Source organism: Grammomys surdaster, unplaced genomic scaffold (assembly GCF_004785775.1).
Source record: "Grammomys surdaster isolate TR1022 unplaced genomic scaffold, NIH_TR_1.0 166, whole genome shotgun sequence".
NCBI lineage: Eukaryota > Metazoa > Chordata > Mammalia > Rodentia > Muridae > Grammomys > Grammomys surdaster.
The window spans coordinates 12,251,801-12,279,011 of NW_021604614.1; the positions used below are offsets into that span (position 1 = coordinate 12,251,801).

Below are 27,211 nucleotides of genomic sequence, written 5' to 3' on the forward strand. Positions count from 1 at the left end.
CTCTCTCTCTCTCTCTCTCTCTCTCTCTCTCTCTCTCTCTCTCTCTCCAACCTATCTCTTTACAACTGTCCAGGTAAAACTTCCTCTTCTCTCTCCTGCACTACCCCTGAAGTAGCTTCCCTTTCCCTCTCTTCTTGGAAGAGTTGGGAATATCCTATTCTATCAAAATCTTTCTCTGATTTGTCAATTTGTCTGCCACTCAACTAGACATAATTTTTAAACATGGGTGCTTCCTTCTACAAACTAACTTTACCTTCATTATTTGAGATTAAAAGTGTGTGCTGTGTGTCTGTATTCTAGCCAGAGGCATTAAAGGTATGTGCTGAGGGCTGAGCCACACCACAACTAGAAATCAGTGTTTTTCAGTAATCTCAGGGTTCACAGTGTGATCAGATATCCTGCAACAGGCCCTCCATTCCAGGATCCAGGGAAGAGCTCTGTGTCTCCCTGCTGGAGCTCAGCTACAGTGCAAAAGAGGAGCCTTCACAGGCCCAGAGAAGGAGCAGAGGCCAGTAGTCATGTGTGAGACCCTGGCTAGTCCCTGGGCATAAACAGGAGTGGCTTTTCTGTACCTACTTTGCTATTCACAGTTTGACACTGCAGAGTTCAGTACGCTCCTGCTTGTTGCTCCATCGTGTCCAGATCAGGCCAGCTAGAGAGAAACCAACACAGAACCCAGGGAACTTTCCCAAGTCACAGGAGGCCACAGCTGGAGATACTTGTAATCTGTGAGCTGGGCAGATCCAGAAAGGGCATATTGCTGCTCAGAGATGTCCCCGGTCATTAGCTGGGATGAAAACCAGTTGGTCCCCTTGAGATGATATAGATGTGCTCAGGCCTAGGCACCTTCAGGTCCTCCTTACCAAGGGCCTCTAGCCTCATGTGAGCCAGTCGCAGAATAAAAGTAGATTCCTTTAGTTGCTGCACCTAGGGCTCCAACAGGCCTCCCTGCAGGGATGGGCCTTTCTGATTACCCATACCCACACACTAACAACTAGAGGTGATGGCAGTGCTGCTGCCTGGCCAACCCAGGGGCCTTGGGTATGGCCCAGCACAACCCAGCTTGCAGAGCACTGTTTGATGTCACCTCCTGTTTGTATCCTGGGTAGCATTCAGGAGCTCTCCAGTAGACCTTGCTAGGGCAGGACCAAGACATGACTGTCTCTCCCCCTACCCCTTCTCTGTGGGAGGAGTCGAGCAGAGGTTCTGGAATCTACCTATTACTTCATCCTGGAGTCTCATCTGCCTTCCAAGCTCCCTCCCACTGACCCTGCACCCCTACAGTCTCCTGGCTGGGTCTCACACTTGGAGCTCTCTGGGTTCAGTGTCATCTGTCCATTGTGTAGTTGGTATCCAGTATGCAGGTTGAGACCTTTCTGCCACCTTACACTTGTATCTGATCTGTCGGCTTACTCTTACTATAGCCTGTGACATGGTTAGGGAAGATGGGTAGAGTCTGTTCCGTAAAAGTTGAGTGACCTTCCCAAGGTCATGGAACTATTCAGGAATAGGGTTTGGAATTAAAATCATTTTCCTAACCAACATTTACTGGGCACCTTTATTGAGCACCACTGTGGATGAGCCCTGAGGAACCACTTTGAACAAGGCTCAGGGCCTGAGCTCAAAGGCAAACACATGGCCAAAGAATGGGCTAACAGTAATAGCCAAGAGTACAGTTGGCACACGGTGCCCAGGGGCCAGGAAAGGATAGACATGGACAGATGGATCTACATAGAGGACTCCAGGCCCATGGGGACAGTGGCTAAGTTTGAAGACACACGAGAGTTTGCCTCTTATGTATAACCTGCCCAAGCCTGTTCTGCCTCTGCTATCACCCTCTGTACATGGAAGCTATCAATCCAGACTCTTGTTGTCATTTTCCAGTGGTTTCTCCATCACCCTGGGGAGATCTGTTAAAACACAAGTTGCTGAACCTCCCTTGGAGGTGTGATTCAGAGAGCCTAGGAAGAAGAGTCTGATTTTTTAAAAACTACATTTATTTGGTTATTTGTATGTGGGGAGATGGCATGCATGCGCTACTGTATGCTTGTGGAGGTTAGAGGACAACTCGAGCGAGTCCACTCTTCCCTTTCACCGTGTGAGCTCTAGGGATCAAACTCTGCTTGCTAGGCTTGGCTGCTCAACCATCTCATCAGACCAGAAGTCTGAATTTTAAAGAGGCTCACTAGAAGTCAAGTGGTGGTGGCACACATCTTTAATCCCAGCACTTGGGAGGCAGAGGGAGGCAGATCTCTGAGTTCGAGGCCAGCCTGGTCTACAGAGCCCATTCTGAGACAACCAGGGCAGCACAGAAAAAGGCTGTTTGGAAAAAAAAATCAAAAAACAAAACAAAAAAAGAGGCTCATTAAATAAATTCTCTGGTCTGATCTGAGCAGCGCCAGACTCAGCTATCTTGCATCCCTACGAGGGATAACCCTGACCATGACTGTTGTGGGAGCAAACCCATGGAATTGAGAAGTGAGAGGTAAGGTAAAGGGACTGCCTTGCTGCAGCATCCCGTCACACCCACTTTGCCAGCCTTCAGAGAAGCTGGAAGTCCTAAAGCTTCCAAAAGCCTTGACTGTTGCCTTCCCTGATTCTGAGATGTTCTCCAGACTGGAGGCAGGTTAAGGACAAAAGTGTAGGGTGTGAAGTCTGTGTGTCTCAGTGCTTGTGAAGCTTGCCTTTCTCCCTGAGTTGGGTCTGAAGGCCATTTGCATAGGGCTGGCGCATATCAGCATTTTTGGCAGTATCAAGCCTGGCCTGACCAACAAAACCCAGGATTGGGCAGAGAGGCTGAACAGCAATCAGCATGCTATGGGCTGAATGGCCAATTCCCCTCAAGTGTCCTAACAACCGCACACAGACAGACTTCTCATTAACATGAGAAGGCTCCTTAAGTGCCCCAAGTTAATTGGACCACAGCCTTGGTAACAGCCCAGCAACAGGCTGGCTCAGACCTGCTTAAGAGCTGAGGCTGCTCTCACAGCTAGAGCTGCAGTGGTCATTTCCCACAGTGCACTCAGAGCAGAAACGGCTGGCTGGTTGACATGGGGGAGCCCAGGGTGTATGCTATCTCTTGGGGCCACAAGCTGGGGCTGAGTGCCGTGCCATAGTGCTGAAGCTGGTGACTTAAACTGCAGAACTGCATTTCACCAGGACCTCACAGCGGCTCTGACGCACAGCCTCCAGCTTCTTCCCACTTCTGGTGGCTCTAGACCTTCCTCAGCTGCATCATTCTCCCCTATTTCCAACATCACGCAGCCTCCACTTCAGTGACTCTCTGTCTCTTTCCCTTCCTCCAAAGACACCAGTTGCTAGTTATGTTTTGAGCCCACTCTAAATCTAGTAAGATCTTATCACAAATTCATCTTGATTCGTTAGTTGCCAAGACCCTAGTAAGGTTCCATTCTGACATCCCATGTAGGTATGAACTTAGGGCGCTAGGGAAACCTTACTCCTATTATACCCAGCAGGCAGATGTTCCCTAAGAATAAACCTACTACACAGGATAAGACACAGTGGCCTGGTAGCAGCTGGTCCTAGGAAACAGATCAGGTACTTTTAGCAGCTTCCTGTTAAGTTAATTTGCCTCCAAAAATAGAATCAGAGACACCGGGAGAGGGTGCACTATTCAATACCTCTATCAAGTTGTCCCCAAAAGAAAGACCCAAGGTGACTCCAAAGTGCTGACAAGGAGACAAACTGCTGAGCATAAGAGCTTTCTTGTACTGAGCCCCTCTTTCAGAGTAGGCTTTGGAAAGAAGATTCCCATCTGCTGGGCCTTGTGCTCCTCCCAGAGATCCAAGCCCCACCTAATAACTGCTGAATGAAGCCAGGAACTCCCAAGACCATCCTCTCCATTTGTGGCAGTCAACCTTGGATCCTGAGATCTTTCCTGTAAGCCTGGCTCAAGTTCTTATTCCTGGCTCATTTGTGGGCTTAAGGGGTAGGAAGCATGACTACAATTATGCAGTGTCCAGGGCATTAGCAACCACAGGCCCTGTAGACAAGGCCCGCCTACACTGTTGAGTTTGCACTGTTGAGGGACTGCTAGGACTCGCTTGTTCTACTCTCCTTCTCCTGTTTTGAAGTGCTGCCTCCTGCCCAGCCCTGTCAGAAGCTACTCTTTCTTGGATTGGCTGATGCTAGCTATCCTCAGATGTAGCTCTGATATCCTGAGCTGCTGGACTTGCCACATGAAATTGGTGCATTTGTCATGTGCAAGAGCCCAGGCCTGTTTCAGATGAGGAATACCATATACCTCTTGGCATCAAGAGGTGACAATGCCCTCCATATATCCTCCCATGAGCTGGGCTGGGTTGGGGAGGAGCCAGATACAATTCAGTGTTTGTCTGTGTCAGAATGTCTCCCTGTTTAAGGATGAGTGATATTTCCCTGCATGGATAGACATCTCTTTACTCATCCATCAGTAAACATTTGGGCTTTCCTCACCTTCTGGCTATTTCCTAATTCAACCCTGGAGTTTCTAGAGAGCATGGTTAAAAAAAAAGTATGGAGCTGGGTGTCTGGCAGGGATAGTTAGACCTTGATGCTCCACATAGCACCAGTTAAAGACTTCATTCTAGAGAGTTCTATCTATCCTGTCCTCGACAGCCTGTATCTTTGCTACCCGGGGCCTGTTTCCCATCCAGGCCATAGTCACAGCATGCTGAGAACCTCAGTCTTGTTCTGGATGGGATACTGCCCTTCACCCTGAAACTTAAGACCAGCAGGCTTTGCTCAGCTGAGTACTGCGGTAGCCCCTGTTACAGTGTTGCTAGGGTGAGGAGTTACAATGTTGCTAAGGTGAGGGGACTCTGTTCTTTCTCTTCTGATTTCTTGCATGCAGGATAGTTCTCATAGACTGGTTGGGCAGATGCTATGGCCTCAGAACTGTGGTCACAGAGGAATGGATAAGTGCTTTCCACTCTACAGGGGCTTCAGCTGTCTTGGGCAGCCAGTGCCTATAAGGTGGCCCTGATCTAGGAGGGTCTTGAAAGGTGAACAGGACACTTGACAGAAGTGGACAGCAGGCATTAGTTAACCTTCAAACACATGCCCAGTATCTACTCTGATGTCCTAACACTGTTTAGTTCCCACTTCTGTGAGACCGATGGTATCCCTGCATGCAGAGCAATTAAGTAACTTTCTCAAAGACAGAGCTTGAGGCTCGACATGAGGCTCAGAGGTAGAGTGCTTGCCCAGCGTATGCCAAGGTCCTGGGCTCCACTGCCAGGAAAACACACACACAGACACACACACACACACACACACACACACACACACACACATACACACACACCACGAAGCTTGCATTTGAACTAATTCCAGTCTTTCCCACAATGCTTTGCTTTGTGACCTTCAACTCAGTTTTTGTTTGCTTTTTTTCCCCCCACCGCGCTATCCTTTTTTTAAAGGTGGGAGTGGCTGTGTTCCCCCAGCCTCCGCCAACTTTCCCCCGTTCCTGCTGTTCTGTTCAGGGCTGTTCAGCGCCTCCTCACCTCCCACCCTGTTGACATGGGGCTGTTGCTGGGCTGGTTTTGTTTTTGACCCAGTCAGCCTGGCAGGGAAGTGGCAGGTTGTGTGCAGACTTCCCAGAATAACCCCCGGCTCCCCGCCAAAGATAGAGGAGCCAGACTGTGTGCGATGGGCTCGGACCATTTGGAAGATGACTCAGTTCCCTGTACCCCAGCCACCCCCTCTCCTTCTTGTTCTCCCCCTCTCTGCTCCCCTGCCCTGATACACCCACCAGGCTAGCCCACTACATGCTTCTCAACACCTGTGACATGGAGTACTCGAGAGGATTCTGCAGCCATTGGCTTCTGGGTGTTAGTTGGGATGGCACTGGTGTGTCTTTGTGCCCTCAATGAAGAGTCCTTACCCCTCCTTGTTTCTGACTTACTTGATGACCTTAGCCAAGTCCCTGTCATTGTCATGGCGTCAGTTGCAGTGGGAAAGGTACCTTCCTAGCTGTTGAGTGTGAGTGAGGTGGCAGGGCGGCCTGCTACCTGCTGCAGAGTGACCGAGGAGTGCTAAGTTAGTTCGGTAGCCATGACTGCTGAAAGAGCGCTGTGCCGGTGAGACCAAGGGACACTCCACTGCACTGTTACCTATCATTGTCACCATGGTGGCAACCTTCTTGAGTGTTGCATGCTGGAAGGTCAACACCGTCTTTGCTTATGACTCCTGTTTGCCCTTTATGAGATACACACATACACACACACACACACAAAACTAAGGCTCAGACTCTAGGTTACTTGATCTAGACCAATGAGAGGTGATGTTACAACTGGAACCTCCATCCTGATGTCCCAGCCTGTGCCTGTCATTGGTGCTATGCTTCCTCATCGAAGAGAAGCCTTCATTGCATTTCCTGGGCTCTTCCTGCCAAAAAACTCGAGAGTTTCTCTTGAAAGAGCATTTAGAAGGTCACACCTGCATTAAGGATGGGCCCACAAAGGTTCCTACTCAAAAGAGATTCCCCTAGGATGTAGAGGCATTTCTGGGATGAAGGTGCCCACCCCTGTAAACTCCTCTATTGTACTGAACATGCAAACAGCTTCGCAGACAGTGAGCAGGCATTTAAGAGACACTACCATGAAGCCATGAAGCCTCATGTTCTCTCTACCAAACTCCCAGCTCCCCACCAAAGACTCGTGTAGCCTGAGGTGATCGCTGCCAGGAGAGATACAGCTCACCCAGGTCAACCTAGCTCAGAAGTCGCACTACTGAGACTGAGCCATGTCTGGTGCTCCATCCCCTGTTCTGTATACAGAGACTAGAAAGCTGTGCTCTACTGGACCCCAGCCCCATTCCTTACGCTGGCTCTTGTCACTGAACAGGTGGCCAAAGGATGTTGTCCAGGTGTTATCCCAGAACTGGGCTCTGCTCTCCTGTTTGTTCCTCAGCATCCAGTCTTCATGGTTACCTTTATAGGTATTGTGCTTGTGTTCTCTGTCTCTCTCTCTCCGTCTCTCTCTCTGTCTCTCCCTCCCTCTAGCCTGCCTGCCCTCCCTCTTTTCCTCCTTCCTTCCCCCTTCCCTCCTCCCCTCTCTCCTTCTGTCCCTCTTTTCCTCCCTCCCTCCTCACCTTTTGTGTGTGTGTGTGTGTTAGAAGCATGCACATGCATTTGCCTTTATTTGTGACTGTCCTTGGACTGTCTCCCAGGGTCCAAAGGCCTGGTGAATTTCAAGGGTAAGACACACATATAACCTTGCTTAGAACCATGTGGGTTGCAGGATGAGCCGGCCTAATGTACAGTTGGCTCACGACATGTAGAAAGAAGGTTGACATGCACACCCACAATGCTTTACTCTCTATCCCCAAATGCAGTACGCTCGGAATCCAAGTGCTTTGTCATAGCTCATTTGGCAGCAGAATCCCTCGTGAACTGGGGTGAGGCTATTTATAGTTCACGTGAAGCTATTTATAGCCGTTATATAGCCTATACTCACGAATTCAGTGCAGAAATTTCAATGCATTTGATTATTGAAAGGTGCGGAAATGTGCTATCTGTCTGACATTCAAGAAACTTAAATCCCATATGCATTTGCCCCAGGAGTAACCGTTCTGTGACTGGTTTTTTTTTTTTTTTTCCGATTGTAAAGCCTTCTGCTTGAAGTACCGGCCACAGTGTCTCTCCTGTGATTTTGGAGATAAGGGGGCAATGTCAGCCGTGGAGCCCTTGCCCTGACCCCCATGCAGCCATCAGAGTGCACAGCAGTTAGGTGCTTTTAGTATCTCTTGGTGGTGGCTGGATACTTTTTTGGGGGGCTAGGTCTGGTATAAGAAGCTCTCCACACTATCACTGGACACACACGCATGCACGCAGGCTATATTATCTCTCCTTCTCCGGAAGATTTTGAGTCTTCAGTATCTTGTCTCAGTATAGGAAGGTGAAAGGGATGACTGGGCCTTAAGCTCTCTTTCCCTATGATGTTTCTGGGAAGTCTTAGGCACGTCCCTGGATTTACATCCAAAGTACATTGGAATTGGAGTGGAAAGCAAATGCTTGGGGACCTAGGTACATGGAAGAAGGGGACATGCAGACCCAGCTGCTTCCCTTGGGCAGGGGAGCCAGCCTTGGCTATTATTGGACCTCTCTGGGGACTATCACCTCCCCCCACATGCCTGTAGTACCTCAGAACATACCTTTAGCACCAGCCCAGCAAGTCATGGGGAGGGGAACCCAGAGAGCATAGCCCAGGAGACTTGAGTGACATTCCTGGGAAGAGTCAGGTCCTCACTGAGAAGATGCCCACTGCAGCTTCTGGAAGAATGACCCCAGGGAATCTGCCTGGAGCACTTAGAACTTGGAAGGTATTTGTGCCACCATGGGAGCACTAGGGAAGACAGGAGCTGAGACATCATCTATTCAGTGAGAGTTTGAGGCAAGCTAGAGAGGGGCCTCCCTGCTGTAGCCCCCAGTGTAGGATTTAGCCACGGTGGCAGGAAGTCCACTTCAGGGACATGACACTGAGGGACATGGTGAGCCTCTGGCCTGGCCCACGGAGCTGTGCAGCTGCCTGAATTGTATGATTTGGCCTGGCCGTGGCTCACCTGAGGGAAGGAATGTGGAGCGCTGACACTGACAGGTAGGAAAAGGTCCGAGCGTGGCCACCTCGAATGAGCAGCCCTGAGTGGGGAGCACCAACCTGTTGGTGTCCAGGAGTGATCCCTGGGGCATGTGGAAGGCCACCTGCCAGCCTCTGTGCTTTTTGGGTCTGTGAAGCCACAGGATCCTTGTCCCCCTCCCAAAATCCCAGAGCAGGTACATCTGCTACTCACCTGGGCTTTTCAAGTTCCTGCCTCTGTTTCCCCCACATCTTCTCCCTTCCATTCCCCATCCTCAGTTAATAATTGAGGACCGCAGACGGCCACTTTGCCTTCTGTACTGCAACCTCTCTGGATTGTTCCTTGGCTAGGATGGCTGTGATCACCATCAGTGTCCGGGCCTCAGTAAGCCCCAGAGTGGCAAGTAACCAGCATGAGAAGCCATTGTCTGAGACAGCTCTCAGAAGCCTTGGGTCTCACTGCCCCAGCCATCATCACCTGGGTCTCTGCAGGACACTGGGCTGCAAGCGTGAGCCATTCTCAGGCACAGCTACTGTACTCTTCCTATGGCACCCAGTTTAGCTGCTGGAATCATTTTGGTGATGGTGGTGTTTGGTTGTTGTTCAAGACGGGATTTTGCTGTGTTACCTAGCTATCCTGGAGCTAGCTCTGTAGACCAGGCTATCCTCAAACACAGAAATCTGCCTGTATTTGCCTCAGGAGTGCTAAAAGTAAAGACGTCCCCACTGTCCGGCTGCTGCTGGAATCTTTAGCCTCCAGCTCTGAGATACTGCAAATCCAGCAGCACATGGCACCCCTGCTCCCAGTCTTCACTGCCTGCTTTCTATGCCAGGCTGGTGCTATGCCTCAATGAACATTAGGTGTGGGGCCCACAGAGTCCTGTGGGGAAAACCTGATTCACTTTCCCATCCTCTGTCAGCACAGCATCGATCGTAATGAAGACATGGCCCTCAGTGCTACATATGCAAAGAGCCAGACCTTGAGCTTACCTTCATCCCTCCCAGGACGTCCTCCCAGGAAAATACAGAAAGCCCAGAGAGTCTAGTAGTCCTCAGGATAGGAAGACTCGCCAGAAGAGGAGGCCCTCACAAGTCAGCCGTTTCTCTTCTTAGTATGGAAAGAGCAGTGTTGGGTTCCCAGCCTCCTAGAGTTGGCATGGGCTTCTGGCAGATAACCTGACCTGGACTCTGAAGGAGGCCTCCAGGGTGAGCTGTCACTGACCTCACACCTATCTTCTTGGATGAGGCCCTCATGGTCAGTCCAGCACAGAGTCGTTCTGAGTGAAAAAAGTGTTTGTCTGCCAGGTTATAGGAAACTGATACCTGTGCTCTACTGGCGCTGCTTGAAAGCCTGACTTAACTCAGGTGGTAGCTTTCCTCTTAGAAAACTCAGGCAAAGAGTGTGCCACACCTTGAGTATCCAGCTCAACCAGGTACTCTTTCCTTGCCCTACAACCAAGAGTCACCACTGCCACAGTGACTTGAAGAAAATGCCCTTAGGGCATAGTCTCAGCCGATTGGGGTAAGTGGTATTCTGGTACCACAGAGGGGTTGGCATCACAGAATGGCAGGGATGAGGACCTGCTGGCGCCCAGCATGTTTCTGCTCATCTTGCTCTCAGGTCTTACAAGCACAGATATTTCTCCTCTACATTAGTATGCTGGGGATACTTGTTGACAGGACTCATAAGGAACCCCAGTCCCCCATCCTGTGTGCTTTTCCTTGTAGGAGGATAACAAAAAGAGGGTAGGTACCTAGAGAGAGCCTGACAGGAAGGAGACCCACTGGATCTGTTGAGAGGGTCTGATCTGGGCGGAACAGAGGCTCTTGTAGCCCATTCTAGTCCCCAAGTGGTCCAGGAACATGGGCATCTGAGCCAGGTCTCCTGATGTGAGGTTAATTTACAAACAGACACACAGAGTAGAACGACGTGTACACAGGAGCCTGCTGTTCCCTCAAAGCAGCATCAAGATGTCACCAAGCCGGGTGCTATTTTAGTTCCAAGTATTGTATCTGTTTAGCACCCAGTCTGCATAGTGCCATGCACAATGGGTGGGCCAAAGCTGGCAGTATGTAAGGACTCCTGGACCAGTGACTTCTTTGAGGAGCAGTGGTTTTCAATCTTCCTAATCCTGCAACCCTTTAATATAGTTCTTCATTTTGTGGTGATCCCTGACCATAAAGTTATTTTTGTTGCTACTTCATAACTGTAATTTTGCTACTGTTATGAATCAACATAATGTAAGTATCTGTTTTCTGGTGTTCTTAGGTAACCCCTGTGGAAAGGTGATTCAATCACCCCAGGGGTCTTGACCCCACCAGAAACACTGCCCTAGAGCAATTCCCTAGATTTGTAGAAAATGACCACATTTCATAGATGGTGGCATATGGCCAACACATGGTACATCAGGCTGCCTTACACGTGCAGCACCCATAGACAGGTGTGGTGTCTTTCCCAGAACCAGATTCACACCACATCTTATAGGACGGCAGTGTAGAGGATTTCAGAATGACACGGGCAAAACCCACGTAACTAATTGTGAATTTGTAAGCTTTGCTTTTTTTTTTTTTTTTTTTGCCTTGGGGGTAGAATGAATTGTGTCTTTCTGCCCATTAAGAGGAACAGGTTTGCTTAGCACTCAGATAACATGAAGATGCTATAAAGATGTTTCACCCTGGATTAGTCAGGCATTTGTCATTGTGAGTAACAGAAATCCCATCTGAGCTGACTGAGGTGAGAAGGGAACCCGAATCAGAAGGCTCACGTTGCCATGAGTGTATCCAGCTTCCCCCACGGCAGGAGCCCAGTGGCGGCCTGGACTGCAGGACACTTGGCTACCTATAGCTTTGTGACCTTGACTACCGTTGGAGTGGCTCATATTCTTTTTGACCCTTACTTTATAAACAGAAAAGTCAGCCAGGCGGTGGTGGCACACGCCTTTAATCTTAGCACTTGGGAGGCAGAGGCAGGCAGATCTCTGTGAGTTCAAGGCCAGCCTGGTCTACAGAGAATTCCAGGACCCAGAGCTATACTGAGAGAACTTGTCTTGAAAAACCAAGCAACCATACAAAAAACCCATAAAGCAGAAAAGTTCCTGAGAAGTTCAAACCAGGACTGAGATTATGGATGTGGTAGAGGCCCAGCCACTGTCTTCTCGTACTGCACAGATCCCTTCCTCTGTTAGCACACACCCTGACAGAAACCAAGAGGCACGCTGAAGGAAGACCCGCCGCTGCAGTATCGGAAGTGGATGGCAGCAGGTCAGGGGTCAAAAGTCTAAGAAATGGTGGGCAGTCACTACTGCCCCATAGCCGCTTATTCAAATGCCCCCCAAAAACAAAATCCATTCAAAGAATCATTAAAAAATAAGGTCACGAAACTATACTCATCAGGCCTTGGTAAGACTGAAAAGATGAGGTAAGACTTTGGAAGTCTGATTTAAAACAAAACAACGAACACAAGACAGAAGACTGACAAGAATGAAGAGCTAACTAAAGAAGGTGGAAGAATAGGCTAAGTGACCTTCACCAGAAAGATCCATGTGACATATATGCTTTGACTTGATTTAGTCCTTTATAGAGCCTTTTGACAGAGTCCAGACTGTCTGCAAAATCAGTCACTTGTAGCCATGCCCAGCCACGAAGTGTACGACTTTCTAAGTATATTTAAATGACCGAAATGGACCCAGAAGAAAGAAAACTATGACCCCAAGAAAGAGTAAATGTTTCCAACATTCAAGAAGTGAATGCTTGTGTAAAATCAATTATGCCCAAGTGTGCACAAAGATATTATAGCTTATCTTATAGGAACCATGGATGGACAGCAGCAACAAACAAACACAGAACAATAACTCAGTAACTCAATGAAAATATAAACCTGGGCTGGTGAGGTGGCTCAGCGGTTAAGAGCACCAACTGCTCTTCCAGAGGTCCTGAGTTCAAATCCCAGCAACCACATGGTGGTTCACAACCATCTGTAATGCCATCCGATTTCCTCTTCTGGTGAGTCTGAAGATGGCGACAGTGTACTCATATACATAAAATAAATAATTCTAAAAAAAAATTTTTATCTGTGGCTGGAGAGATGGTTCATTGTGAAGACCACACACACTTGTACATAATAAAGTTTAAAAAATATTTAGAAACATGGCTTAAAGAAGGCCATGTAAAAACACAGGAACAGATACAGAGAACATCCCCCGTGACAACAGAGGCGGAGTTAGATTCACATGGCTGCCAGCCATGGATGGCCAAAGGTTGCAGGCAACCACCACAAGTTAGGAAAGAGGTGTCAACAGAGTCTCCCTCAGAGCTTCCAAAAGGCACTGGCTTTACTGACATTTTGGTTTTAGATTTCTGGCCTCCAAAACTCCGAGAGGAGAAATTGCCATTACTTGAAGCCAGCCAGTGTGCAGTGCACTGTAATGGCTGCCCCGTGAAAGAAACCCAGCTGATGTTAACTCAGGAGGAGGAGCGTAGTGGAAGGATGAGAGAGACAAACTTAGACCTACTGGTCCAGAACAACCTCTGACTGAGTCTCATGGCAGGTGACAAGGCCGATAGAAGGTCTCTTTAGAGAAACAGACACTTGTCAACAGTGTTCTACAGTAGCTTTTATAGGAAAGTAGTAGTTCTGGGCTGAGAGTGTAGCTCAGCGGGTTGTGCCTGACTAGCATGCACAAGACCCTAGGCTGGAGTCTGGCACCACAGTAATGTGGGAAACAAAACAGAGATGAGCACTGTGAGTTAGGACCTGCGTGAATGACTCTCCGCAGAAGTGACTCTCAGGCCCTGGGGCTGCCTGGGAAGCTGAAGCATAGCCCATAAAGCAGCATGCTCACATAGTTCAGTGAACAGAAGTAAAGCTGAAGACCCGTGTGGAGAATAAAAGGCTCTGGGGGCGATGAAGTAGATCTGAGAAGAACCAAACAGAAGTTTATAACAGAAGTTCTGATAAAGAAAGGGTTGATGTGTGGAAGCAGACTGTGAAGGCGGCCTGTGGGATGCAGCGCAGTCAGGGACAGCACAGAGGAGACAAGGACACATCGAAGTATATAGTTCAGGGAGGGAAGAGGAAAGCAGCTGGAGTCCACCTAAGTCCAGCTCTTTAAAGATGGCTGATACCGATTTTTCCAGGGTCCTCAGCTTAGAAGAAGGACGCAGCCTTGAAATGACGGGGGGTGGGGGGGGGGAAGAAGATGATAAGGGCTTTTTATACTCGTCTCTTCCTGCTTGAAGTTTCTCAATGAGCATTTCCTAAAAATCATATAGTTGTCAAACTAGGACAAGGTATTGGGCTGGGAGCCTGGGGCCTGGGTGGGAACTTTGACCTCATTGGCCTGCATATGCCAGGGCTCCCCGCACACCCCAGCACTGCCTGATTCAAAGGAGTGCCCGTGAGAACCTGCCCCGCTTTACAGTTGGTTGGAGTGCATCCTACTACACTCACCTAGCTCAGAGGCAGGCCTTCTTTCCCAAGTGTGCACTCATTGGGTTCTCCAGTTTGACCAGTAGTTTTGTGGTGTTGGTGGTGGTGGTGGTTGTTTGTTTTTGTTTTTCTTTATGTTTTCTTTCCTCTCTCTCTTTCTCCCTGGAGAGGGATGGGCATCATCCCTCAGCTGGCAGGTTTTATGGGGGCTATGAAAGGAAGCTAATAGCTCTGTAAAGAAAAGCTAGTTACCTGGGAAACTTTCCAGGCATGCTGTGTTCCCGGCAGCCCCAAGAGGCCTGGTGGAAAAGGCCACGGCACTCAACAGTGAGACGGAGCAAAAGCTAGGTCCAAGTGTTCAGATACATGAATGTACCTGTCCTGACTTACCCTAGAGACACTGCCTGGGCATTTCTTGTCCTCTAGGGACCAGGAGACTGCCTTCAGAGATGGGCATTTGGGCACCATTGTTGTTGACCTGTGATACCTAGGACTCTTGCTGAGCCCAAAAGAACAGTTAGTTAGGCCTGGATCACTGGGCGGGAACCAAATATTTTACCCTTCTGTTTTGGGATGCTGTGTAGTCTCACCAAATGATAGCCCATCCACCCTGAGCTACACTCTTGCTATCTGGTCCTGATTGCAGTGTCCTGTGTACCTGCTGCTGCTGGATATCAATCACTAGGTCCAAGTAGACCTCTCCCAATCCACCCCATTGGAAGGGAGCCGAGGAGCCAGCTACCCCCACTACCACTGAGGCCTCCAGCTGCTGTCTGTGTTGTTCGTACCCCTGCATGCACCCTTGGGAAGGCAAGTCTGGCCCCGTGAGAAGTCTGAGTCACAGATGCTGTCACAAAACAGGGACATAGCAGGCAAGGAGGCTGCACTATTCTTGGAGATGCTTACAGTTGCTGTAAGGAACCACTAACAGAGCAGCAGATTAATACTGCCTGTTTAGGAGCACTGTCCCTGGAGAGGGAGCAGTGAGCCCTGGCCTGGCTGCCTTAGGTACCCACTAAGTGCAGCCTAGAGCCTCCTGCCTTTAAAAAAAAAAAAAAAAAAAAGAGCCCCACAGATAGACAGCCCTGTTCATTTGCTCCTCTTGTTCCTGGGCCTCTAGCAACCAATGAGCCAGGGGCGTTCTATCCTGTGAGGGGTAGAAAGGAGCCAGAAGTAAACAAGTCATTTCAGATCAGTTCAGGTTCAGAGGAGGCTCCAAGAGGGATCAGGTGGAAGCCGGAGCCCAAAGTGTGACATTTGGACTGGGGCCTGAATGATGATGTGCCCAGGTCCTGGGGACAGATGGGCACTTCAGGGTCACAGCAGCAGCTCAGCAGCAGTGAGAGGGAGTTTGTGTATCCAAGGAAGGCAACAGCCAGGGTGGCATTGCAGAGGTGGAGTTGTGGTTTGTAGGTGGGCAAACAGGGCCGGGGCTGCAGAGATTCTCAGAGGCAGATGTAAACCAGGTGCAGAGCCTAGAGGAAAACCCCCACCCACAAGACAGGGAGCAGTAAATACATGGGCTTGCCTAGGGCTGGGGAGGGAGGGAAGCATTAAGGATCTAGGTACCCTCGTGTTATGGGACCTTCCATAGCTCTCTGTTGTGGCCCCCAACTGAGCTTTGGTCGTAGATGAGGCAAAGTATAAGTTCAAAGTTCAACTGGTCTAGTTCTACTTAGTTCTGCCCAGTTCTGAAGCTTCCAAGAACAACCACATAGGTAGGTAAGCAGTGGTGGTGCATGCACATCATTAACTCCACCAGCACTCAGGAAGCAGATACAGACTGAAATCTGAGTTCGAGGCCACCCAGGACGACAGAGTGAATTCTAGGACAGCCAGGGCTACGTGGAAAAAACCCTGTCTCCGGGTGAGGGTTGGGGGAACAACCGTACAGTGTAAACCATCATCACCAGCCACCTCCAGATCATCCCACCTTTCAAAGCTGAAGCAAGGTGCGTTAACCACTAACTCTCCCTGCTGCTGCTGTTCTGCCTCCTGTCTCTATAGATATCACTGCCCTAGCCAGTATGGAGAGATGGAATTTCCCAGCTTTGGGGGACTGGTCTTTTCATTTCATGTCAACAGCTATTAGTACTTCCATTTTAGGGCAGAGTAATACTTCCCACCAGGTTTTGATGGCACATGTGCTACTTGTCTTCCAGTGGCTGGAGGCTCCTGAGTACTCGTGTCTTGGTCCACAGGACCCTCAGTGCCCATCACAGAACCGGGCTGCTGGTAGCTGCCTGGATTTGAAGTTGAGATGAAGGTTGAGTCTTACTGGATGAGGTTGGGTTGGGTCCTGTGTTAACTAGAGGGCAAATCTGTGTTTACAGGGCTGTGGAGTTGTGGTCTCCAGAGTGACCTGGGGGAGCATGAGACATTCAGGCCTCCATCTGGGGGATAGTTTAGAAGGGGACACCGCCTCTTTCTTTCGTGCTTGCTCACTCTTTCAATTAATTTTAAAAGTTAGCATACAAATGATGGGTTTCGTTACGGCGTTTAGTGTAGACATGTCATTATACTTTATTACCCAGCCCTCTCCTCCCACCCCTCCTCCTTTCGGTCCCGTTCCTCCCCCTACCAGCCTTGGTTTATAACATAATTAATATCATCCAGCACATTAAAAAAAAATCCAAGTAGCCCCTCTCAGGCGGAATTTAATTAGAGCTCTGCCCTAGACAGGAAGTGTGCACCCCCTACAGAGTGAACCAAAAGAAAATGAGGCAAATAGTCTCTCTGAGTGATACATCTTTGGGGAAAGTCTTCAGGCTGCTGGGTTCCCTCCTGCAGTGTGCAGAGCACAAGCCGGCTCCATTCAGCTTTCGGTAAACATCACTAGCTCTCCACTTTCACTCTTCAATTGTGATGGCCTTGATCCCTTCCCAACACCCCTTGCCTTTTACATGTTGGAAAGATCGTTCTGGGAAAGCAAGGGTGTAAAAGCTAAGAACGTGAATCATAGTGTCATTATCAATACTTAAGGTATATGTTTATACAAATGGAGGCCCATTGAGAAGATGATGGCTCTGATCTCAGAGAATTAAGTAAGATGACCTTACTTACTTACAGGGAAGTAAGGTAGACCTGACTCTTCACCTACTGAGAGGTTGTGGGTGAGGTGCCCAAGAGACCCAAAGCCACCATCTCCTAGATTATAAACTGGGGCCATGCAGGGCAACATCGTTCAGCCATAAAAAGGAGTGAACCCTGATGTGATACACTGTGAGCCTTAGACACGAAGCAAGAAACCAGACTCCAGGTACAGGATGGGTCCTGGATACACAAATCCATGCAGACAGAAAGCAGATTAGTGGAGGCCATGGGGCCAGGGGAGGGACTGCCGGTGACTGGAGAAAGTGTCCTGGAATTAGATAGTGGTGTTGGCTGCAGAGCTCTGTTAATGTCTAACAACCACTTTAGAAGGTAAACGGCAGGGTGTGTGAGTTCTGTGCCCACCACAGAAGTGAATCCATGGGGCGATTCTGACTCAAGGCAGTGGGGAGGAAGGATTGATACAACCTGAGCATGGGCAGTGGTCTGGGCTCAAAGGGTAAGGTTTCCAGGATGTACAGCTCCAGGGTGAGACTGTTATGGGGTTCAGTGGGGCTGTAGTGCTTTCATGAGACCCCCAAGTAGTGCCCCAAAAGGGTAGTATCAGGTACACTGTGTGCTTTCTCTCCCATCCTCACAGAGCCATGAAGAACTGAGGGAAGGGTTGGGGTGACAGCTGACACTCCAACCCTTAGTCATGCTGAGTGCTGTACAGTCTGTCTTGGAGAAACGTTCCATTGATTGTAACTAGGAAGCACTGGGCAGTTTCTCAGAATAAAGGGATTCCAGTGCTCTTCCATGATGCCCAGGGACATCTGGGCCCACACCTGCTAACCACGGGAATCAGAGCCTCAGAGTTGTGTGCCGTTGTGGTTCGTGAGCAGAGGAGGTTTAAAGGGCAGGAGTTGGAACCCCAGTTACTGGGCTCTCTAGACTGATGTGAGCCCCACAGGGCTATTTGCAGACCTCACAACACTGGCTGGTTTGGGAACAGAAAGAAAACCAGAACTTACAGCTGACAGGCCCCCAAGTGAGTCAGAGAGCCGGGTGCTGGAGTCTTGTACATCCGGAGGACTCCAGCTGAGGTTCATTGGTGAGTGTGTTGGCCAAGTGAGTGGGAAAACATGGTTCAGACAGAAATATAGTCCTGGGTTGAAACCATCTGCCTGCAGGCTGCAGGGTCCCCTGTGCCAGAGCTCTCCCATCTTTTAAGAAAAGGTGGGTATCTAATAAGGATCCAATAAGGATAAGACACAGGGAAGTCATTGAGTCCCCTGATCAATGCAGTTCCAGTGGAATGGGGAAGGGTGTGCCAAAGTGTGTTGGACAGAGAAGTGTGTGACAGAGAAATTGGGAATAGCAAGCAAGTGCCTTTAGGGTCATTTGTTAACTCAGATATCAGAGGAACAGGATGGGACCAAGGAGGCCAGTGTTAGGAGAGCCAGGGACTTTGGATTTATTTTTTTCCCAGTTGTAGTAGTTGTTTACATTTAGATGCCAAAAGAGATGATGACATCTCCAGCATATGCCAGCCAGGGCTTGGAGAGTGCTGGGGAAGAAGATTTCAGAATGACAAGAGGCCATGGAACCTGTTGCCTTCAGCTAGGACGTCCCACCTGTTTTGAGACTGGCAGGTTTGGTGCAGAGGGGTTGTTCCAATTGGATGGAGGGGGTTGGAGGATATAGAGAAGATAGACAAACAAATGTGGGGGATGTGGACACTCGCTGAGCGTGCTGGGAACATGGGAGCTGGGCCCTCCTGAGGTGTCACTTTAAACTCTTGAGCATGGCTGGCCCGGAGAAGTGCGAGCCCCCAGTGGTGAGGTGGTTACTGGTAAAATCTAGCTAGCAGCATGATCCACTGCTGTGGTATACTGTGATACGGGTCACAGCTCCTGTTGCCAGTCAGCTGGCTGGGGTTACCAGGATAGAAACTGTTGGCGAGTGACAAGATGCTCCTTTAGGGTTGATCTTCGGTAGCTTTTACAGGCCTCTGTTTTTTTAACAGCAACAGGTGGCGCCCCCTAGTGTATGCCTCTGGTAAAAAAGACCCCCTGCTGTACAAGTGTAGCCTCGTGGGGCCCTGACAATCAGGGTTAAACACTGACTGGCATCTGCTTCCAAGTGAGTCTGGGTCTGGGAATTCCTCCACCCTTGATAGCAACCGTGTCCAGCACCTGCTTGTAGGGATGTGTCCGAGGCTTTTGTCCCTGTAGGCTCAACAGCTCTCCCGACCTCAAGTGACCAGGGCCTGCAGCATCCCTTCCCTTGCTCCTTACAGCCTTCTCTCCTGCAGCCTCAGCACCTTGTCTCCTCTTTACTTCTCCCATCCCCCATCTTTCCTTGTCCCTGCCTTTAGGTGCTGCTCCTTCAGGTGTCTAACTGCTGGCTTTGGCTGTCAAGCAGCTGCCTGCTCCAAGCTCAGTGCATGGTTTCTCTGCTATCGCTACTGCCGTTACTTCTGTCTCTGCTTCTTTCCTCAATGTTCAGTCATGGTCCGCAGTACCATGGTACCGCAAACAAAAAAACACTCGAAGACTGGCAGACACCACAAAAGATCCAAGCTGCCAGCCTGCTTCACACCCGTCACACTGGACCTCAGTTGCAAGTGAAGGGTTGTGTTTGCACTTAGCACAGCTTGCCTCTTTAGCCCCAGCCAGGGTCACGGAGAGTTCAGGGAGCCTTGTGATAGTAAAGAGCCCAGTGCAAACCGGAACAGGCCTGGCGGGGGCCCTGCCTGCAGGAGCTGGAGTGAGCAGCTGTGATCACTGTGTAGCTTCCCCATGGAGTGTTCAGGATGGCTGGTCTTCTGGAATAAAAGTAGTCGAGCTGCAATCTGACGGTCCTTTTGCTCAAGGCAGCCCAGGCAGCAAGGGAGCATCCAACGGCTACCAGCGAGGGAGTCATGCTCTAGTCTGTGTGTCTTTGCTTATTTATGGTAGAATGAGCATCTGCAAAAGTGTTTACAGCAGGAACTGAGAGAACTTAGCAGTAAGAGTATTTTTTAATTTTAATATGATTGTATGTTATTTAGATATATAATTAGTATAATTTTAGTAATTTAGTTAAAAAAATTTTAATTTAAAGAGTAAATTTAAAATAAATTTTTACATAAATTAAAATTTTAAATAATAGCACGGAGTTTCCCCCCGCCCCCGTCATCTCCCTATCAAAGCTTGCTTGTTCAGGAGTGAACGACCTCTAGTAAAATTCCCACCTGTGCCTCTTAGAAACTCTGGTATTCTGGACCTCTCAAAAGCTAGAGTTTCCCTTAAGGTTTGGGATAAGGCCTGTAGCCCAATAAACTTCCTACAAATCCTGCCTAGACCTCCTTGCCCTGGAGGTGCTCCCATCTCAGGGATCCTCCTTAAAGCCCAGGAACTAAGGACTCTGTCCCTTAAAGGTATGCCTGTTTCTCAGGTGAGTAGGCTTCTGGAGGCTAGAGCATGCTGGCCTGCTGTTGCTAGGGTGAAAGTGCACTGGGGAAGGAACAGGAGTAAGAATGAGGGACTCTGAAGTAAGCTCAGATTCCCTCTGCTCATAGCCCAGCCCACATAGGTATTCCGGCTGTGTTCACTGTTCAACGGGAGCACCAACCCCAGAGGCTGGGCTGCAGTGATTGCTATGACCAGCAGGGTCTCCAGCAGGCTGGATAGGGATGGTTTCAGCTAGTGCCAGGCCCTGGCGTCTGGGACCTAGTGCCATATTCACACACACGGGCCTATGCTCTTGTCATCCTAGGTGAGGCTGCAGCAGTGGAAGCTACTCTAAGAAGTGGGAATTATAAGGGCAGGGCTTCCCTATCCCGCTGCTGGTCTTAAACAGGGTGCCACCTTCTCAAGACAGTTTGGTCCTCAGTATCTGTTGCTTCCCTGATGCTTTCCTGAGGGTGAAGTATCACAGGTGAAATACCCTGTAGAGCTCCGCACCACTGTGGTGCCCCCATGTGCCTGCTTGGCATGGGGTCTGATGACAAGCCCAGCAGTGGCTTGCCAATTATTCCAGTGTGGCACCTTAGGTGCATAGTGGTGAGATTTAGGGCCCTCTCTGGGACTTCAGGTAAGTACATCAATACCCTCTAAGGCCTTCTCTTCATTATGCATAGTAAGGGAGGGTTGTGTGCCATGGCACTCAGAGTAGTAGAGGACACTGGGGCAGGGATGGGGTAGTGGCCATGTGCGCTGATTCTTCTTGACCTTGGCCCCTACCCAGGGTGGCAAAACAGCTAGAGGAGGAGAGGCCTGAAGCCAGAATCAGCCTCTGAAATCCAGCATGGGACAGCAACCTCTGCTTCTTCATTACAGAGCAGCTGCTCGTCCCTTAGCTCAGCACACATTCCTCAGGAGAAGCCGCCAGGCTCTGCAGTGTAGCTCAGTAGTAGGAGGTCTGCCTGGTGTGGGTTAGTCTCTGGTATGGAGGGTGACAGGCAGGATTTAGGCTCTGAGGTGATGTACTTTCTCCTCCTGGGACATCTCATACATCCAGAGCAGCTGTACCCAAGACATTCCATATGTAGGGGCTGTTTCCCTTCCGCCCCTTTGTCACCCCTTCATCGCTAGATACGGGTGGACAGAGGCAGCAGATTGCTGTTAGGCTTTTTAGCTCCTGTTTAGGGACCAGAGAGTTTGGGAGACAGAGAGGAGCAGTAGGATTTTCTAGAACAGGAGACCAAGGGAACAACAGCAGGTTCCTGGGCCTTCACACACAGTGAGTCACAGAGCCACCCCTCCCGACCCCCGTGTGGTTCCCTGTCTCCCTCTAAGCTGCCGGAGTCCAGGCTCCTCCTGACCCTGCATTGACCAGCTTCCAGACTTAATAACCAGAATGCGACTGAATTGCGTTTGGATGGGTTCCATACTCCGTGTCTGCTCAGCCTCACTCCCGACTCCCATCTGTGACGTCAAACCCCAGCTAATCCCGGAAAAACAGATTAAGTTCTGTAAACTCAATTCTCCCGCCTTGCCTCTTACTCAGGGTGTCTCGAGGACCTGCCCTCTCCCAGCTTGCTCCCTTCCCTTGGAGCCAAACCCTCATAATCCTCTGCGGCCCCCATGTATGCCTTCAGCCGGCAGGCTCTCCCTGTGGAGCTGGGCTCTGCTCTTCCCTGCAGCTCCTTCATTTGGGAAGGCCTTTGGGCTCCTAGCCTAGGGGCCCGGCCAGGTTGTCTGCTTTATTGTGAGAGGCTGGGGCCTTGATTCCTAGGGTGACACCCGGCACACATCCACTCTGCCTGGTGCATGACCTGGAAGGTCATACTCTGCATTGCCTAAGGCTCCACCTACGGCTTCCGTGGCCTTCCTGATACCACACTAAATGACCCCTCTCTGACCCTATTGGACCATCAAGGACACTCAAGAATTTGGGGATGGTTTCCTTTCTAGGGTCCTAAAAGCGGGGTTTAAAACCCGAAGGTGTCAGTAAAAGCTAGGGCCTGTTTGAGGCTCCAGAGAAGATCTGAATGGCTGTGAGGAGTGGGCATGTGGGGAAATGCAGATACTGGTCTAGTTCCCAGTAACTGGCCTCTTGAGACCTCCATTTTCCATTTTGCCTCTTGTTGTCCCAGGCCCCCCAAAGCTGCCCTGTGGCTGGCTGGAACTATAATTTTGTCTGTGCTGTCATGGCTCCAGCAGGGCTGAGACAGAGCGAGTCTGTCTCATGCCCAGGCTGCTGCTCTGGATGTCTTGAGGTTGCCTGAGTTAGGGTCTGGCTGAGGTGAGGCCAGGGACAGCAGACACAAGTCCTGTTCCCTCTCCACTTGGGGTGCTCCCTGGCCTCAGACTCAGCAGGAACAAAACCAGAGGGGCTGTCTGGCCAGATAAGGACAATAATAATATTAATCACCCAGACTGAGGGAACTATGTGTGGCTGTCAGGCCAGCCAGCCAGGCACTTGTGGCAGGCATTCTTCCTTCAGACCCCAGCCTCAGGGTTCATGTTAGTGGGTTTAGTGTCTGCTACTGGGAGTGGAATCCCAGTCAGGGTGGCCATCTGCCCATGACTGGCCTTCCTGACCTTGAGAGGCCAGTATTGGATTCAGTGTTGTGACAGTGGGTTGAAACTTGCTGTGCTATGTCACGCTTCATCCACAGGACACTCAAAGAGCTGTTCTCACCCCTATTTGTAGAAGATAAAACAAAAGGTCAAAGACAGTAGGGAGCTGGACTCAGAATGAGTCAGAGCCAAGAGGGGCAGGTGTGACCAGCGACCTTCGTCTCCGCACCATTGCCCTTCTCTGCCCTCTTGCATGCACAGCTCCAGCTCTGCTGCCCAGTGTCAAGCCATGTAGAAAACCGCAAGCATGAGGTACCCCAAAGTCTACTGGCAGAGGCAAACCCCTCACTAGCATCCAGGAAACGTGTGTACAGACAGACCTGTGCTAAAAGTAAGAATGTTAAAGTCTGTTTTTCCAAGTTTTTAAATGCCTTTTGAACTGAAAATCAGGGGCTTGAGGTATGACTCAGTAACAGAGCACCTGCCTGACATATGCAAAATGAGTCTAAGCCTCAGCATATACAAGATCAAATTTACTTTATCAGTTTTATTTTAGCCCATATGCGACCTCACATATTTGAGATATACTTGAATTTAGCCAAAGACACGTCTGTATTAGTCAGGGTTCTCTAGAGGAACAGGACTGGTAGAATGAATCTATCTATATTAAAAAGGGATTTACTAGAGTGACTTACAGGCTGTGGTCCAGCAAGTCCAACAATGGCTATCTCCAAGGGAAAGGCCAAGAACCCAGTAGTCAGTTGTTCAGTTCTTGAGGCTGAATGTCTCAGCTGGTCTTCAGTGTACTCCAGAATCCCATAGGAGTAGGCTTTAATGCTGTGAAGGAATGTCTCTGCAGCAAGATAGATGAACTCACCAGCAAGATGGCCCAATCAAGAACACCCTTCGCTGGTGTGCCCAACTGCTTGGGCTTTACTTGATTCAGGTTGGCAACCAAGATTAGCCATCACATCTGTTTGCATACATCTAAAATAAATGGAAAATAATTACTAAACTTCAGGAAGACATTTTCTTCATTGTACTAACAGTTACCAAAGGGTTAAAAGGAAAAAGACCTTTTTTTTTTTTTTAACTTATTCTTTACATCTTTCTCACCACCTCCCTCTTGGTTGTCTCCTCTCACAACTCTCCTTCCCCCTTCGTCCCCCTCCCCTTCTCTTCTGATCTGGTGGGGGCCTCCTTGGGTATCCCGACACCCTGGCACATCAAGTCTCTGCAAGGCTAGGCGCATCCTCTCCCACTGAGGCCAGACGAGGCAGCCCAGCTGGAAGAGCATACCCCACGCACAGGCAACAGCTTTTAGGGTAGCCCCTGCTCCAGTTTTTCAGGACCTACATGAGGACCAAGCTGCACATCTGCTACATATGTGCGGGGAGGCCTAGGTTCAGCCCATGTATGTTCTTTGGTTAGTGGTTCAGTCTCTGAGAGCCCCAAGGGTCCAGGTTAGTTGATTCTGTCGATCTTCTTTGAAGTTCCTATTCCCTTAGAGGCAGAAAAAGAGTTTTTAAAAATAGCTTTATTGAGATGCAGTTCACATACTCATTCCATTAATACATTTAAAATGTACAACTCAGTGGTCTTAGTATATTATACTTTGGATTATCTAAAGTCTGATAGAGGGTATGAAGCGTAAAACTTTCCATTTTAAAGAGCTGGGCTATAGCTCTGTGATAAAGTGCTTACTTAGCAAACACAGGCCCTGGGTTCCATCGACAGCCTTGAAGAAAAAAGAAGAACATTGCTATTTTAAGTACTCTTCAGCATTCCACTCCGTGGTGTTAAGAGCGTCCCCAGCGTCCTGCAGCCGTCACCACGGCCACTTCCGAAGTGTATTCTTCACCCAAGTGAGAACTCTGACCATTACACAGTGACTCCCTGGTACCTCTACCCCTCAGTGCTTAGTAACTACTAAACTGCTCTCACAAAAAGGACTTCTAAGAAGTTGGAGTTATTAATTCTTTAAATAATGAATTCTATTTTAAAAGCAGTTTTAGGTTCACATTAAAATTAAGTGGAAATTAAGATTCTGCTAAGGTCTTTGCCCCACATTAACATCTTCAACTTCTACCTTCCTACACCAACACGGTCCTTTCAAATGTCTATTATTGTATGTGTGTGATATATGTATGATGTAGGGATGGGCATGCATGCTTCAGCACATGTGTGAAGATCAGAGGATGACTTGGTGAAGTCAGTTCTGTCCTATTACATAGATTTCAGGCAATCAAATGCTGGTCATCAGGCAGCAGGGCCTTTACCCGCTGAGCAATCTTGTCCATCCAAAGTAGTCCTTCTGTTACAACTGGTGAGCTGACACATAAGCAGAGTCCACAGTTTGCATTCTTTTTGAAGATCTATTTTTGTTATTTTAAGTGTGTGTGTGTGTGTGTGTGTGTGTGTGTGATACATGAATACAGATGCCCACAGAGGTCAGAAGACTCCTGACACTGGAGTTACAGGCTATTGTAAGCTAACATGGGTGCTACGTCCTCTGTAAGAGAATCAAGTGTTCTTGAGCACCCAGCCCTTGGTTGTGTATTCTGTGGGTTTAAATAAACATATGATGTCATGTCCACCACATCGTACGAAGAGGTTTAAGTGTCCTGGGAGTCCTCTGTACTTGCCTGTCCATCCCACATTAATCTATGTAGAGAACAAACTTCCATGCTGTGAAAGCTGAGGCGTTTACGTTTCCACCTTCACTCTTCCATTCCCAGTTTTTGTTAATTATATTATTATTATCTGTGTACATTGTTGGGGTTTTCATATACTTCAGTAACCATAATTGCCATAATTGCAAAATTATTTTGTTTACATTAGAGTTTTCCATGGATGAATTTTCCATGACGTATCTTTTAGTTTGTGGGGTTTTAATACCAGATAATATTTTTAAGGAAGATGTTATCGATATGTAAGCCCCTGAATTCATATTTCAGAGATTCGCTGACATCACACCTAAACAACAGTTTATCTGGGTATAAAATTCTGGTTCCTAAATTCTGTCTCTTAGAACTCTGCAGATATTACTCGTGGGGCTTCTAAAATTGTGTTGCTATGAAGTCTGATTCTCCCCAACACATCCCTCTGGACTCTTCCTTATACTTCTTTTTCTCTTTCTTTTAAGGTCAGTGAGTTTTTCAGAATGTGCTTTGCTATTATTTGTGACATCAGGTTATTTTTCCATAGAATATGAACTAATCTGTAAGGTTAGGCCTTTAATATATTATCTTCTTGTTGTTGTTGTTATTTGTTGTTGTTGTTGTTGTTTTTTGAGACAGGGTTTCTCTGTGTAGCCTTGGCTGTCCTGGAACTCACTCTGTAGACCAGGTTGGCTTCAAACTCAGAAATCCGCCTGCCTCTGCCTCCCAAGTTCTGGGATTAAAGGCGTGTGCCTGGCTGCCTTGTTATTTTTAAGACGTTCTGGAGAAGCTTTGGAAATGACTTAGTGCATAGAGTGCTTGCTATGCAAGCCTGAGGCCCTGAGTTCAGATTCCTCAGAACTCACATAAAAGCCTGGTGCAATGGCCTGCAACTGTACTTCAGTGCTGGAGAAGTGGGCAGATATGAGAAGCTCCTGGGAGCTCACTGTTCAGCCACTATAGCCAAAATAGTGAGCTCCACGTTCACTGAGATAGACTGTCTCAAAACATAAGGTGAAAGGTTATAGAGGAAGACACCTAACGTTGACTTCCGTCCAACTTCACATGTTCACACGTGTGTACAGACATAAACCATGATGCACGTAACAAATTTTAATTGTTTAAAAAGAACATTTTTTTTAGGACGTATTTCAGTACTTAGCTCACTGTTCTATCATCCTGGCTTGCTCCGGGTGCACTCCAGTCATAGATGCGTGAGAACCCCTGTTGCATCTTTGTCTTAGTCTCCTATTTGCTCAGTGAGTTCCTCAAACCCACCCAAGGCATCTCCGGTTGTTTGTTATGCTTTGCCTGTTCATTCGTGGTTTCGGGTACCTTTAAAAAAAAAAAAAAAAAAAAAAAACAGATGAGCCATATTTTTTTTTCACATTCCCCCTGAGGTCAGCTAGCTTACTTTCAACTCTCTTTCGTGTTGAATTATTTCTCATTCAGTCCCACGCGCTCACCTGAGCAGTGTATATACTAAGTTTCTGTCTTTCTTTTCTT

At 48.7% G+C, this 27,211-nt stretch overlaps 1 protein-coding gene across 9 annotated transcripts in view; it reads left to right on the forward strand.

Moving 5' to 3' along the window:
- Positions 1-27,211, forward strand: part of Pitpnm2 (phosphatidylinositol transfer protein membrane associated 2) — a 132,167-nt gene that overhangs the window by 68,382 nt on the left and 36,574 nt on the right. The window contains exon 1 of one of the 9 annotated variants that reach the window (XM_028765871.1): positions 6,800-6,939. The exons of the other annotated variants lie outside the window; for them this stretch is intronic. The gene's annotated coding sequence lies outside the window, so the exon portion shown is untranslated. Of the gene's footprint in view, positions 1-6,799; positions 6,940-27,211 lie in introns of those variants that run through there. 9 annotated transcript variants of the gene reach the window in all.